A 14,202-nucleotide genomic window follows, 5' to 3' on the forward strand; every position below is an offset into this window, starting at 1 on the left:
TAAAGAGCCAGGCACTGAAACGGAGCCCAAAATATGGGACCTTTAAGAATTTTATTTTAAAGTTTGCAGAAAAATACTGACATCATACTTTTTTTTTCATATATTCATTGCACTTCTTGTCTGTGTTAGCATACATACATACATACATACATACATACATACATACATACATACATACATACATACATACATACGTGCATACATAACAGTACATGTATGTATGTAAAGCTGAGTACAACACGCTGCAAGCTCCTAGACCCCATTTACTCAGCTCTACATGTATGTAAAGCTGAGGTTCTTTGGTATTTTGATTACCATGTTTTACTTTTAAATCGACATATGCAAGTCCACGATATCTGGGCAAACTCCATCTGCTGGCTGTAATATGATATGATATAAAGCCCCAGATGTTCGTCTACGAAACAGACCGAGTGGTGAGATTGATTTCAAAACCACATCACTGCTGAGGATATATTACTCCCAGAAAAACAACAGTTTGACTTATAAATGCAGAGACAGAAGAAGCTCTCAGCCATAAGTAAAGTAGAAATATGATGAATAAAACTTGGGTTGAGGTTGTTTTCTCATCTGCTCTATTTCAGGGTCACACATGCATAATGCTTTAGTGGCAGTCGTTACATACTGTGAAGTGTACAGCGGGACTGTTTCATGATGTTCTCATCCCCTGAAGCTATAGCGATGCCGTCAGACTCTTTTGTGCTACTGTGTGTTAACTTTTTCAGCAGCGACGGGGATGTAATCACAGAGTTTCACTTTAAAGGACTGATTGCCTGCTGTTGCATAGCAACAGCGGTTGTATGTCCACTTTTGTTTTACAAACTCTTCTTCTTCTTCTTCTCTCTTTCACATTAAGTCTAATATCTGATATCGCTGAACTCATCTTGAACCCATTTTCTGTCTATATGGGACTTCTAGTCTGCTCTAATTAATTATATTCTTTCTTCTTTTTGTCTGAAAATCAAGATGGAACAGTGCATCGACAGTAACTGTAAAAGAAATTTAACACTCAGAGTGAAAGGGCTTTTTTTGAAACCTAACTAACCCAGTGGCACTCTACCCAACTTCCCACAGAGGGACCTGCTTTGTTCAAGTTAATCACGTGGAAATTTGCTGGAGCACTTAACTGCAATGCTATTATCTACACAAATGACAACACCTGGCACGAGCAGTGTCTCAGCTGCTGCACGGAGAGCGAGGAGTGTCGCTGAGTCGACGGTCGGCAGCCCAATGAGTCACGCCGGAAAGCCAACGACACTGCATCAGAAATCCGGTGAGTTATGGACAGCAAGCCTGGATGAAGGCGAACGCCGTCAAATTGTGCGTGACATGAACGTGTATGGTGTCAATTCTGAATTTCTGCGGATCCGCGGTTCTGCCTGCCTAATGAATGTGAGCACAGTTCATGTGGGACCAGTAAATGGTTCTTCAAACGTGATGAAACAGCCATTCCGCAGAGGAAAATGGCCAGTCTATCTCAATAGAAATGTCAGTATGCAATAAGTATGCAATGACTCGCTGTCTACTGTAATGAGCCCAGACTGTGTGGTTGTCTCTGGAGACGCCGATAGCGAGTATACTGTCTGAATGGCAACACTCCGGTGCCCTCTGTTCCACACAGTGTGTACACGAGAAAATACTCTGTATTGTGGAGTCCTGAACATGGCCTATCATTTGTAAAAACCTAATAATCCAAGTGAAATATAATTTTAATGAATGCAGCATGCGAGCTGAAGGATAGCAGTGAGAGCAGCCACTGTCACACTCCATATACAAACTGGAAAGCCTAGGGGACTCAATTTAGCAGGTAACCTGTCTCTCCTGGGGCTTTGGATTCCAGTGATTGGCAGCCAAGTGACACTAGTGTACTGAATGCACACGCTCAAGCACACATTTAAGTGCTGTGTGACAATATATATTGATAACCAAGTGACAACAAAATAACTAAATAGACTCAATAAGTCCCTGCAAACTCGGAGTCTGTATCACCTGTGGTTAATTATTTTGTAGTTTAAAAGTCATTTATAAGAGACAGCACGCCCTGATCTCTAAACCGCGGCAGTCCGTGTTGTCGAGCAGCACGCCTGTCACCTTTTAATGGGAAATGGATTCAAGGTGACCCATAATAGGCTCCACTTTCTGTGTGCATGCTCTCTGCAGACATCGAAGCCAGCAGGCTACAGCAGTGCTGTCTGTGACAGGAAATGGGAGCGGCAGATTAGAGAATGTCAAATTAATGCAGATGGAAGACAGTGAGAGGCAGAAAAACATGTGACTGCATGGTGTCAAATTGAGTGACTATTTTGTTTCCCTGCCTTCTGTGAGAACATCTGAAGTCCCTGTAGCACTGTTGTTATTCCAGACATAAATGCTGGGGTGAAAGTGAGTGACATATTGCTCGATGAACTACGAGACAAATGTTTCAGGGCTGAAGAAAATGCAGGACTTGTGTGTTGTTGAAAATGATTAAAAAGAACGCTCTGGAATTTAAAATGTTTTGAGAATTAACAGCGTTTCTGAAAGGTTTCAACACATGAGGGTAGTTTTTTTTTGCTTAACAAACTCAATTTGATTGATGTGCATGGCCCAAGTTTACACTTGCGAGTGCATGTGCTCGCTGGAGAGAAAAATCAAAAACAATTTGCAAGCAAATAAATCTACGAATTGCTACCCTGAAAAAACAAAAAACAAAAACACTGTTCATGACAAACAAAAACAGAGAAATTCATGAAATATGGCTGGCGGATTTGACAGGGTGTCGCACGAGGAGGCCGAAAAATTGGTCCTGTGCAGTGGGCCAAAGATGGGTGATACTTTATTGAAATGCAAAATGACTCCTCGCCGAGCAGAGCTGGTGTTGTTTTAAGATGCATGAAAACTGCATGGAACAGAGGAAGCAGCGAGTACTAGGGAATGGGTTTCCCATTTGCATGTGAGCCTCAAAGCCTGTCGTCTCTGTTGTCACACACAACACAAGCCCAGGACACCGCAAGACGGGCCCCTGATCAAGGGCATTAAATGCTTTTCTGACTCTCAGCGAGCAGGACCCGCACATGAAAAACGCCAGTGGTTATTTGTTTTTTTCTTACGGTGGAGATGTGTGGCTTGTCGAGCATGACAGCGATGTACTGTACAACAGCAATCACACAGCAGCTTTCATGTCCATTAAACACATAAACAAAGCAAAAGCACTCTATCTCCGTTATCCTTTTTCTAGGACGCGTTAACTTCTCGTTTCCTCTGAAAATATGCAAACAGAAAAGGGAACAATGTAAAAAAAAAAAAAAAAAATATGTCATCTCTCTGTCAGTTAGATGTCATTCATTTTTTAAATGTCAAGCTGTCCCTGTCCTTTATTCTCGCCCCTTTTCCCCCAACTGGCAAATGTCCAGAGCTGGTGTTTCATACGGTTAGATCGCCTGCTCTGATGAAAGACTTATATTCAGGGAGAACAAAAGGAAGCAGAGATAGAGTCGAGTCAGAGAGCCTTCAGAGAACAGCTGCTCGCCTCTGATGTGACGGCTGGCCCCTCTCAATGCCGGCCAGATAATCTCTGCAGTGTGACTGCAATATGTAAACTGTGTAATAATGCATAATATAAAGGCTAAATGACCTTCCGCGCTGTGTAACATGTGCTCTGAAGGGAACAGGCGATGATGATTATGCAACACCTGCGAGCTGAAATCAGCGCGATGGTCCTTTACTTACTCAGTCGAACACAACAGATTGGATTGTGTCACACGATCATCAGTTTCATCACGTCTCACCGCAATCAAGGAAAAGGTATGGAGCATGTGCTGCTGTATGGATAAATATTGTTTCAGAACCTATACAACATGATTAAATCAGATATCAGGTGTGTTTACTCTACAGACCGCCTCATTCAGTTAAAGGACACAGTTTCAGATCCCAGAACTCACATACTGCTTTGTAGTTTTTGATTCGATTCCATCTTGTGACAGATCATGAAATGCTTCAGTCAATCCTTTCATCATGTTGTTCATATTTGACTTTTTTGTCCCCCCCCCTCCTCTTTTAGCGCCCATTCTCACACATGCCTACTCCAGTCTAACCAGGAAAAGGTAATTGGATCTGTAGTGTAAATATGCCAGAGGACTTGTGGCACACCGAGGAGATATTAGAGCGAGGAAAAAAAGCCGCAATATAGTGTGATAAACCCAATATTAATTACTTTGCTTATTTCTCCCACTACCCTCCGCCTTGGAACCAATTAGTAAGTTGAGATGCTTCTTCTGCTTTAATGAGGTCTAAGTAATGATAATGAATTTCATATTCCTGCCAAGCATTTAAAATAGGCAAGTGGAACCACAAAGACGACGCCATATGAAATGATCTGTCAGGCATAATTCCCACATTCTTTCACTGAGAAAATAAAAAAAATGAGGAATGAGGTCCCTTTTGTCACCACTACAAATACAGAGGGGGATTTAATAGAGGTAGTTTTTTTTTCTACTTCACACTGTCGGATGGCGGGGTGTTAGTCACATGAAATCACTCAGAATCCCCACAGATCCAGTTTTAACTGGATTTAAATAAAGTATGTGTCTCAGAACTGGGTCACCAAATCTTCAAAATCACATCGAAATTCCCCCACGAATGGCCAGCAGTGAAGTGACAAAAACCCTGTTCATCGTCTAAAGAGCAGAGAGAGCCTGAGGGCTGCCACACCTTGAAGACATTCATAAAAAACAATAAGTCAGAGAGGGACAGAAGCACCCTGGGACCAACTTGTAACATCTATGCACTTCCGTGTAAGGTTGGTTAACATGAAAACCAAACAGCAGGGTGGTCTTTTTACCCTGGCAGGGAGCATCTTCATCCTCAATCCCATGTTAACTTGAGAAAAAGAAGGTCTGAACTCTCTGATGTGAGATTTAAGAGATGGAGGGGACACAAAGCTATCATTATTTTTTCCCAGCAGACTTTATTTCACGGGGGAAAATGTTGTATTAAAAGAGGAACAGCGCTCACGCATGAACCCACACAGGCTTGTGCAGCCACTGGCATCAGCAATTAGTGTGAAGTGTGTCGATGGTGGGATCCTCCTCCATTGTGAGGGCTTGTTTTTATTCTCTGGCATGGGAACAAAAGATAAAAGGTTGGATTGATATTTTTTCCACGTTATTTATCAAGAGAAATTGGAAGTGCTGTCACTGTGTCGGGGTACAACAGGGTGTGACTCCAAATAGGGCAACCCGTGGCTAAAAAATAATGAGTTCAGTTATGGCACTGCGCGGTGCTTTAGATTAGTTGCGTTTACGTTCCTATCATTGTCCAATTTGGGGGCAGGGCCAGAGAGGTGGCCAATGGGTGGGATGAGCCTCCCTGTTTCCCCATTAGGTCCCAGAATCAGAGGGTGATAGGCTGCAGACTTGTTAGCATTGTTAATTAGGCCTGCGGGGTACAGGGCCCAGCACTCCTGGACCAGAACCTCTGTATGAAGTGACTCGAGAATGATCACAAAGAGACGCAAGACATGACATGACTGATGGATAAAAAAAAAAAAAAAAAGCAAAATGGGACGTAAAATGACAGACTAAACAGGGGCAACCACAAAAAGAGTGATCGATCACAGAAATGCACAACGAACGCACAAAACTAGTAAGAGAAAGGCAAAGTGACCACAAAGACACACAGAGGTTTGAAAAAGAGGTTTGAAATTACAAAAAAAGAAAAGCAAAATAGCCAATCCTCATCAGAAAAACAACCATATAGGTTGAGCTCTAACAGCTGTAGTAAGAGGAGGAAGAGAGTAGAAGTAGTAGGTAGTAGTATACAGAGTGAGAAGTCCGTATAGGAAGGAGGTCAAGGACATGTACATTCAGTCTGTCTGTCGTCAGTATGAAATCAGAAGTAAACTGTACTTTTAACTTACTTATGCCACATACACAGCATAATGTAAGCTGCTTAGATAATGTCGGTGTATTTGTTAATTACAGGAGTAACACATGGATTTTGACCCAAACCACAATGTTTTCCTGAACCTCACCAGGTAGTTTTAGTGCCTAGTAATGTAACTGGACTGCTTTTGTTACTTTTTGATTCCCTCAGTACGAAACATATACAAGTAAAGACTAGAGACAATAAGTATTGTCTAACAAGATTACTTTTTTGTCCTGTGTGATGTTATATGAGACTAGTGAAGTGTTGTCATGTGTGCACATGTGCATGGTTACAGACTAGTATATCATTAATTATTTCATAATTCTAATCCTATTAGTAATCCCCGTTTCTACTAAATGTATCTGTAATCAAATTCCTTTTCATTTTCTATCATTATACCAGAAGAAGTTATCTTTTCATATCCTAATGACTTAATCGTGTTACGTGTATCCTATTACTCCCCAAGCCTGGCAACGGTCATGTTGGTTAGGGAATAGTGATAGATGTAATTATGGGAGTCACTGGAAATTATTTTGATATGAGAATGTGTTGAAAAAGAGACTTTGAAACAACCTCAGAGAGACACAACAGGTCCAAACAACCATGAAAGGAAAGAAAATGTATTAAAACTATTGGGTGCTTATTGTCTCATTATCTGTCTATGGACTCTGGGCTGGTTAGGGTTCCAAACAGCTGCAGTTCATCGACATTAAAATATTTAAAGTTCATTTAGACCAATGAATAAAAGACAAACTATTAATAATGTACAGTTTGTTAATGTCAGGAACTGAAGCTTCTCACCAGCAGAACATTTTTTTTTTCTTTTTTTTTACAAATGTGCTTCCCTTCTTTATAACCGTGGCCCCAGTTTCTAAACCTGCTAATGCAGATACATAATTCAGAGTAATGAAAGTTTCAAAACTGATTACACCTAACATCCCTGTCGCACATTAATTAATATGAAACATTAATGTGATGCAGAAAAAGGAGCCATTGATTAATTTTTCCGCTGCAGATAGTTTTAAATGTTCAGCAGGCCCGGAACATTTTGCACAGCATTGTTTAATATTTGCAAAAAGCACTTATTTGGCTGTGCTGCTTACACACATACACACACATACGCGCACACAACAAAAAAGAGCAGTGTCTGTAAAAGCGAAGCTTTGTTTTGGACTATTTCTGGATTAAAGCAAACTGAACGTTTTTTTTTATCAGGACTCAGGGTTTCAGAGTCGACTATCCTTCAGCTATGTCAGCTGTCACAGCAACATATTTAGAAAACCGCTGCAAACTCCAAAACAAAACAAGGGGTCTTAAAATCTCGTTAATGACCCCGAGGCGATGCTCTGCTATTTTTTTTTTCTTTAACAGAGGCAAAGTGGTTTAAAGTGTTCAACTAATAATGCAAAATGTGCTGCTCTCTTCTCAGTGGTTATTAAACAGCAAATGTCTCTTAACCACAAACCTCCTTTATGTGCTGTCTGGATGATTTTTCTTTGGAGGAATAATTGGCCAGAGGCTGCAAATCATGGCGGCACTTCTCTAAAACAAATATACTTATTAATTTGAGTCTGAACAATATGCATCCCTCATGAGCGTTTTGGTGCAGGATGTTAAGTCTAGCGCACAAACTGTTTTCAAATCACTCTCTCGAAAAAATTATTCAAGGCTTATTAGTATAATACACCCTTACTGACAGTTTCCATCACTCAAACTGCAGGAGATTTATTCAAAAAGTCTGAATTTTAAACATTAAATTTGGCAGTGTGTCTGTTGTCTGCAATGTTTGTGAGTCCAGCTCATACAGCTTTGTCTCTTTTTTTAATCCCTGAATGAATGTCTCAACTCCGTTGAGGTCGATATTACACCCTAACTAATTGATGGATTGTGTTCAATTAAGCCCTCAAGTCCCCGCTATTTCTCACATTATTCGTTTAAAAAAAAAAAAAAAAAATTCTGTCGTCAGAATGATGAAATTATTGGAAATCCATTTTTGCTGCCAATCAGAACCCCAAAGAACGGACTGAATGGCAGCCTCCGCTGTTAAATGCTAAATGGTGACTGTTAGCATCAAGCTAAACTGGGATGGCAACCGAGAGTGGCTTTCAAGGTACGATAGCAGATGGCAGATACATATATGTTTGGAAGTTTACATACCATTTAGCTTTACACGTTTGAACTCAGTCTTAAACTTCTTGACTTCTTCCTCACTATTGGGGCTCAAATTTCAGTGTTCATGGTTCATTTATTTGTCATTTTAAAACACCAGGGTTGCAAAAACAAAACCGAGTTTGAATCCCTTAGTGCTACATCACAGAAACAATGAATGTGAACAAATAATTTCATAGAGTTGAGTCTGGAGGACGAATCGAGGAGACTCAGCCTGAAGAATGAAGCTTCTCCGTTGTCAGGTAGTGCTGCAGCTTCTACTTCTGTATCTTTTCGCCAAACAGGATATTTCTCTGAAAAGTAAGATGCTTGTCTGTTCATTTTTTTACGGTGGTTTCAGATCAGTGGCTTCTTCCTTGCATACTGATGTTCACACAGATGAACGAGGTACCTTAAGGCCTTTTGGAAATGTCTCGCAAGTATGACTCAGATTCTTGGAGGTCAACAATCTGAGGTCTTGTTTGATATGATTTCATTTTTCCCATGCTGTAGAACAAAGAGTCACCGAGTTTAAAAGTAGGCCTTAAAGCTGCATTTCTTGTTTGGTAAGATAGCAAAATGATGTCGCGTCACCTATCAGAACCCTTTAATGCCATGGCAAAATGTTCTTGAATGTTTTTATGCAGTTTAAAAGTGCGATATGTCATTATTTTAACATTAGTAATGGAATGAATGAATAAACAACAGTACTAAAGTGTTGACGTTAGCATGTTAAGTTAGCTAACTAGTTGAGGTAGCTACAGTCAGCAGCAGTTAGTATTTTTCTTTGTTATATGCTGCCCCCCATTTGTTTGGTGTATGAATTCAAGAGGTGAACAATTCTTACATATTGCACTGCTAAGGTCAAGTCAACTTATTGTATATGGTACAATATGATTGTAATTGTAAGCAAAATAATATGTCTATAAAACAAGTGATGCACTGATTACTTGTGTCGTACATGGAGTAAATGCCCGAACTATAGTTTGTTTTCCCTTCGGTAACTGATACTATGAATGAGCACAGCAACATGCCGCTGACAGGTCTCCAATTTTGTTTTTCGATGACAGTGGTAGTCTAAAAATGAAGACATGCCCGATGATGAGGATTATATTGTGCTAGCTCAGAGGTCATTGTCTTGACAGCAGAATAGCAAACTGCTCACAGGGTTGTGCACAGTTGTGTCGCGCTGACCACAAGACAGTGACAGTGATTTGTGGTGACTGCGCTTGCTAATTTGTGTTTGGTATCTGCCAGTCATTAAGCGCTAACAATGACCTATGTGTAACATAGTATAATTAATATAAACATAGAGACTCTACAGAGATCAATACAGTCTGAAACTCTATTTTCCTTGTATCTCTAACTGAGTGGAAAAGAAACAAGAACACTTTTTGGGGACAAGTTTTCAATTAGCATGTTCTGAAAAGGTTTAAAGATATGAATTGTGTAAAATAAGTCATTGTTCGAATGTAGGAACGTTTGCAAAAGCACAGCTTTCATCCACGACAGGGTTAAAATAACTAGAAAGACATGTAGTTTGTCATCCCTCCCCCTCCACACACTCCACCAAAAACAACCGTGACCTAAACACTGCCGTATGTATTGAGCTATGAACTTTGTCTGCTGTTAACACCCTTTTTATTAATGCTTGGGGATTCTGGCTAAGACAAGCAACAGCTGGTGTAGTCTTGAGAGAGCGAAAGCTGGCTAATTAATTAAGCTGTGGGCCACAGAAATTCATTTTGCATATAAGCGTTGTGACCACAAACCATAGCCCCTGCACAGAATTGGCTGAAAGACTTCAATTAAACATGCTGTTTAAACAAATATCCACAAGCTTAGAGGAGCTCTCTTTTATGAATAATTCATGGCCTGTAAGAAGAAATAAATGGGAAATATTGAAATATGCAAAACCTATTTGTAGCTGTGAGCATACAGTAATAATTAGGGCAGTGATTGTCCATAGAGTCATTTACTTAAGAAAATATTTTTCTTTCAGGGCTAACCATGGAAATAGCACAGATAGCTTGCTCCTGGTGAAATATGAGATACTGCGCCGGTTGTACAAGCTTTGCCTCTCAGAGCTACAAGAGCCAATAAAGCAAAAAATAAAATCACTGCAAAGGCTTTGGAGGAAGTTTTCTGGTGTTTTACAGAGCGGTCAGCGGTGCTTCGGCATCACAGTGGCATGTATAACAACATCAGAACAAAGTGGGTTTGCTGAGCTCCAGATGTGGAGAGGCCTCGGGGCTGAGGCTGCACGCCACTTCCCATTGGCACTGCGGCGGAGCAGCGATGACACTAGTGAGAGCATGGTTGAAAGGAGGTCTAGGGGAGGGGAAGAGGAAGATGCATGTCAAAATAATGTGCCTCCAGGACGCATTATATAAGGCTATTAAATTGTCAGTGTCTAAAACAGTGCATGGAGGATACGACCTTTGTTTGTGACAGCCGAAAATCCATTTTTCATGTTTGTTTCATTGTGAGCTTTACCAGTGAGTGGTTTCCTTTGTTGGAGTGCATAGAAGGGAAGAAAAAAAAAAAAAAGCCCTGATCCTCACTAAAGCTCCTGAAAGGGAGACAAGAGGGAATTTAATGGTATTTTCTCTCTGGAAAGAAATAATACTATAGGTTCTCCATGTATTCGAAGTCCACTGATATCTAAGTTGCTTAAAATTGATGTTACATAAATGTAGATATGTTATAGAAGGACTGACAGGCCTGCGAATTGGACTTAACACTAGCTGCTTTAGAGGATTTTCATCATAACAGAGGGAGACAATGAAATGGATATCACACAGAGTTAAGTATTTATGACTTAAGTCTGAATTAATTATAATATACAGTGGATACTTACAAGTGAGTTACTTCTGCCTGTATCCTCAGCTTCACCACCCTGCATATCTTATCTCATTATGCCCGTTAAGTTGCAGCTATACTCTTTTTCACAACAACCGTGAGTTTAGACTATCCGCACGGCGTTTAAAATCGATGACCTTTTTGTTATGAACAGTTTGACCCCGCGAAAGCTGACAGTTGGTGGGAGTGAGTTCATAAGGGAGCAAGGCCACCCCAGGCAGCTGCTATCTACTCTTTGTCGTACTCTCTGCTAACACCTCCACATGATGCACTGCATCACCAATGGCGCTATTCATTCCACTGGTAATAGACTGCTGCTTGAAAACATTCAGTGCACCTTTGTTCTTTCTGCAGTGAGCACATATTATATATCATCATTCTTTCAACAAACACAATGCAGGAGCAGAAGATGAGGGGAATTTGCCACAGCTACAATGCTGTTTTCAGGATTTCACACGTGATTGAAGGTCCAGTGGGGCGTGTTTCGTGGCATGTACTGGTGGTGTAGTTGCCATTAATAAAGTATTCAATTCAAAAGCGAATAGAAGCAGAATTGCATTTACATTTTGGCTTACAACTGTATAAACACTATCCAAGTGTTATACGGAAGTGCACTGAGTTGACAAGGCACTTCAGCTCGCCTCAGTGTGGTAAAAGAGAAACTTTCAGAGGGAATGCAGAAGTTGTTCGGTTGTTTTCTTCAGCCTCGGGAAAATGCGTGTCAGAATATTTCCTCTCTTGACACTCTGTGAGTTTAATTTGTTTACTCGTTGAGCGTGTAAGAACCTAGCGAAGTGCGGGAGCCACCTGTGTTTGTATTTGTATAATCTTAGTATTGATATTTTTCTACCAAACAAGAAGAAATAGGCCGATGTTGACGTGTTTCTCTCAACCATGCTGGCTATCTTTGTTTCAAGCCTTCAAGGCTGAACACGGCTAAGTTACGGACGTGTGGTGTGGTGAGGTGAGGAAGATGCTGTTGAACCTGTTATGGGGATGTATGTCAGTGGCGACAGGAGACTCTGTGAGATCAGTGGCTCAGACCAACAGTAGGAAGCAATGGTGACTACAGTATGCTAATGAGAAATACTTTGCTTTATGGCAACTCTGGTGGGACACACTGCCTCAAATTCAAACACACATTACCCCCACAACACAACGTTGTCACCCACAGCATTTCACAGTCAAATTCTGATTCAGAGGACATCACCCAACCTTCACCAGGATTCTTTGTTTCAAGCAGTTATGCAATAATCAAAACAGAACCATGAATATAAATTTCCATATCTGCCAGTGGTTGCCCTTAAATCCTACACAGGACCTTAAAGTTTAATAATCGAAGCAAGTTGGTGGAGCAAGTCGATGTTTAGAAGGAAAAAAAAAAAATCCTCTGCAGTTTCCTCTGGACATGTTCAGGGGTCGAGGAGCGCATGACCCCAAAAGCAACATCTCTCCCCGGCACATTACGGATGCACGACAAACACAATCTGTTCTGTTTAGTGCACAGTTCACGCTCTTTGCACCAAATAAATACAGCACCTTATGAATCATACCGCAGAGAGCAAAACTGCCTGCACCAGGGAGGCAGAGAACAGCCCTGAGCGTATCTGAGAGAGTGGCAGGCAGCAATCTGTAAGTAGAGCTGTAGGCTGAAAAAGCAGGCTGCCTCGTCCGAATCACTGAGCACACACAAGCACCTACTCAAGGGTCATCCAGCTAATGGACTTCTGGACACGCATTCCTCGCAATAAGACTGGCAATGTCTCCGCGCACGAGTGGAACAGCTGCATATTTGCTGTCAAAAAGAAATTATTACTGAGAAACACATTGGCAGCGAGCAACACAATGCTGCTGATAAATCTGTAATCATCCTGTCCATCCTTTTCACGCTACAGGTGCTTTTTATTTACAACCGGTGATTTATTTAGAGTTTGCTCGTGTTGAAAGTGTATGGAGTCACAGTTCCACAAGCTGTTTCCAAAGTCACCACACGTGATTGACTTTTTTTCTGAACAACATCCTCCCACAGATCTAAATTTCTATTGGCAAGGACACAACTGATCTCCCGCCCTCTGTAATCTCGATTTCCTCGGGTAATACCACTCACCGTGAACTTGTGGCATTTCGCTGCCTTTAATGATTGGCCCAGTGGTCTGCAACCAATGGCCTTCTTGCCACCAATTCATGACCCGTCAACCCCAATCCTCCCACCAATCCAACAGGCACACAACACACAGCACCGAACAAATGTCCCAGTGTCAGAATCAATCCAGACAGGCTTCCCATCCTCCTCTCATAAAACTGGCATCTCATTTATCCAGGAGTGAGGACTAGCCATACTAAGGTAAATGGAATGACAGGGCATTTACACTTTTAGAGGCAGAGAGTCCTGGAGGAGGAGTGGAATTGTTCGCTTTGAACTTGTTTCCCCCCCAAAATGGCACCTGAATGAATGCACATTTGAAATATTAATTCCATTTCCCCTTTTGTTGACATGAGACCACTTTATGGGAAGATATCCTATTTGCGAGCGTATTTTCCCTCTCCTGCTTTCAACCCCTTTTTTCTCCTCTGATGCACATGTGCAGACGTGAGTAATGAAATGAAGGTGTCAGAACAGGAAGTCTTCTGACTCACAATATTGGGAGTATTGAAAAGACCCGTTGCTGATATGCTTGAGGTGCACCGACGCAAAGAGAGGGAAATAACAGACGCTGAGGTCCCGCACGCTCATGCAGCTACTTCTCCCTTTGAAGTTCTGACAGCATTCAGCTTCCTCTCCTCTGTCGAAAAATCCTGAGATCATAATTATTTACCCTAACCGCAGCAGCTCACTTCTGCCTGACGTAAAAAAAAGAAAAGTTTGACCGTGGTGTTACGGTCGTATTCTATTCATTGCAATTTCTCCGGAACTACAGACGTGCGCGGATGAAATTGAGATCGAGCAGTGTAGCATGAATATCAACCGTAATAGCTCAAGAAGAAAAAGTGCAAAGGCGTACACCGTCTGTCTTTGAAACTCTCACGCTATCAAGGCCGAATCTTAATGAAAAAAACAGCCATTGTGCGATGCGCTTGCTAAATAATTGGTAGCTAGACCAACCTCATGTATCAGTGGATGCAATGATGATAAATCAAGATGGAAATACAAACCTAGAGTGAAAAAAAAAGAGATGTTATTTTCTCCAAAGCTTGTGACAATCTAATTAAACACACGAGCAACCAAAACCCAGGGTGCTGCTGCCGCGGCGACATCACACAGATGTCACT

At 41.3% G+C, this 14,202-nt stretch overlaps 2 protein-coding genes across 5 annotated transcripts in view; one reads left to right on the forward strand and one right to left on the reverse strand.

The window, feature by feature from the left end:
- Nucleotides 1–14,202, reverse strand: part of LOC119023320 (chemokine-like protein TAFA-1) — a 35,652-nt gene that overhangs the window by 11,950 nt on the left and 9,500 nt on the right. The window lies entirely within an intron of this gene.
- The window catches only part of LOC119023317 (calcium-independent phospholipase A2-gamma-like), a 64,320-nt gene that overhangs the window by 7,674 nt on the left and 42,444 nt on the right, over nt 1–14,202 (forward strand). The window lies entirely within an intron of this gene.

This window comes from Acanthopagrus latus, chromosome 7 (assembly GCF_904848185.1).
Source record: "Acanthopagrus latus isolate v.2019 chromosome 7, fAcaLat1.1, whole genome shotgun sequence".
In the NCBI taxonomy this organism is placed as follows: domain Eukaryota; kingdom Metazoa; phylum Chordata; class Actinopteri; order Spariformes; family Sparidae; genus Acanthopagrus; species Acanthopagrus latus.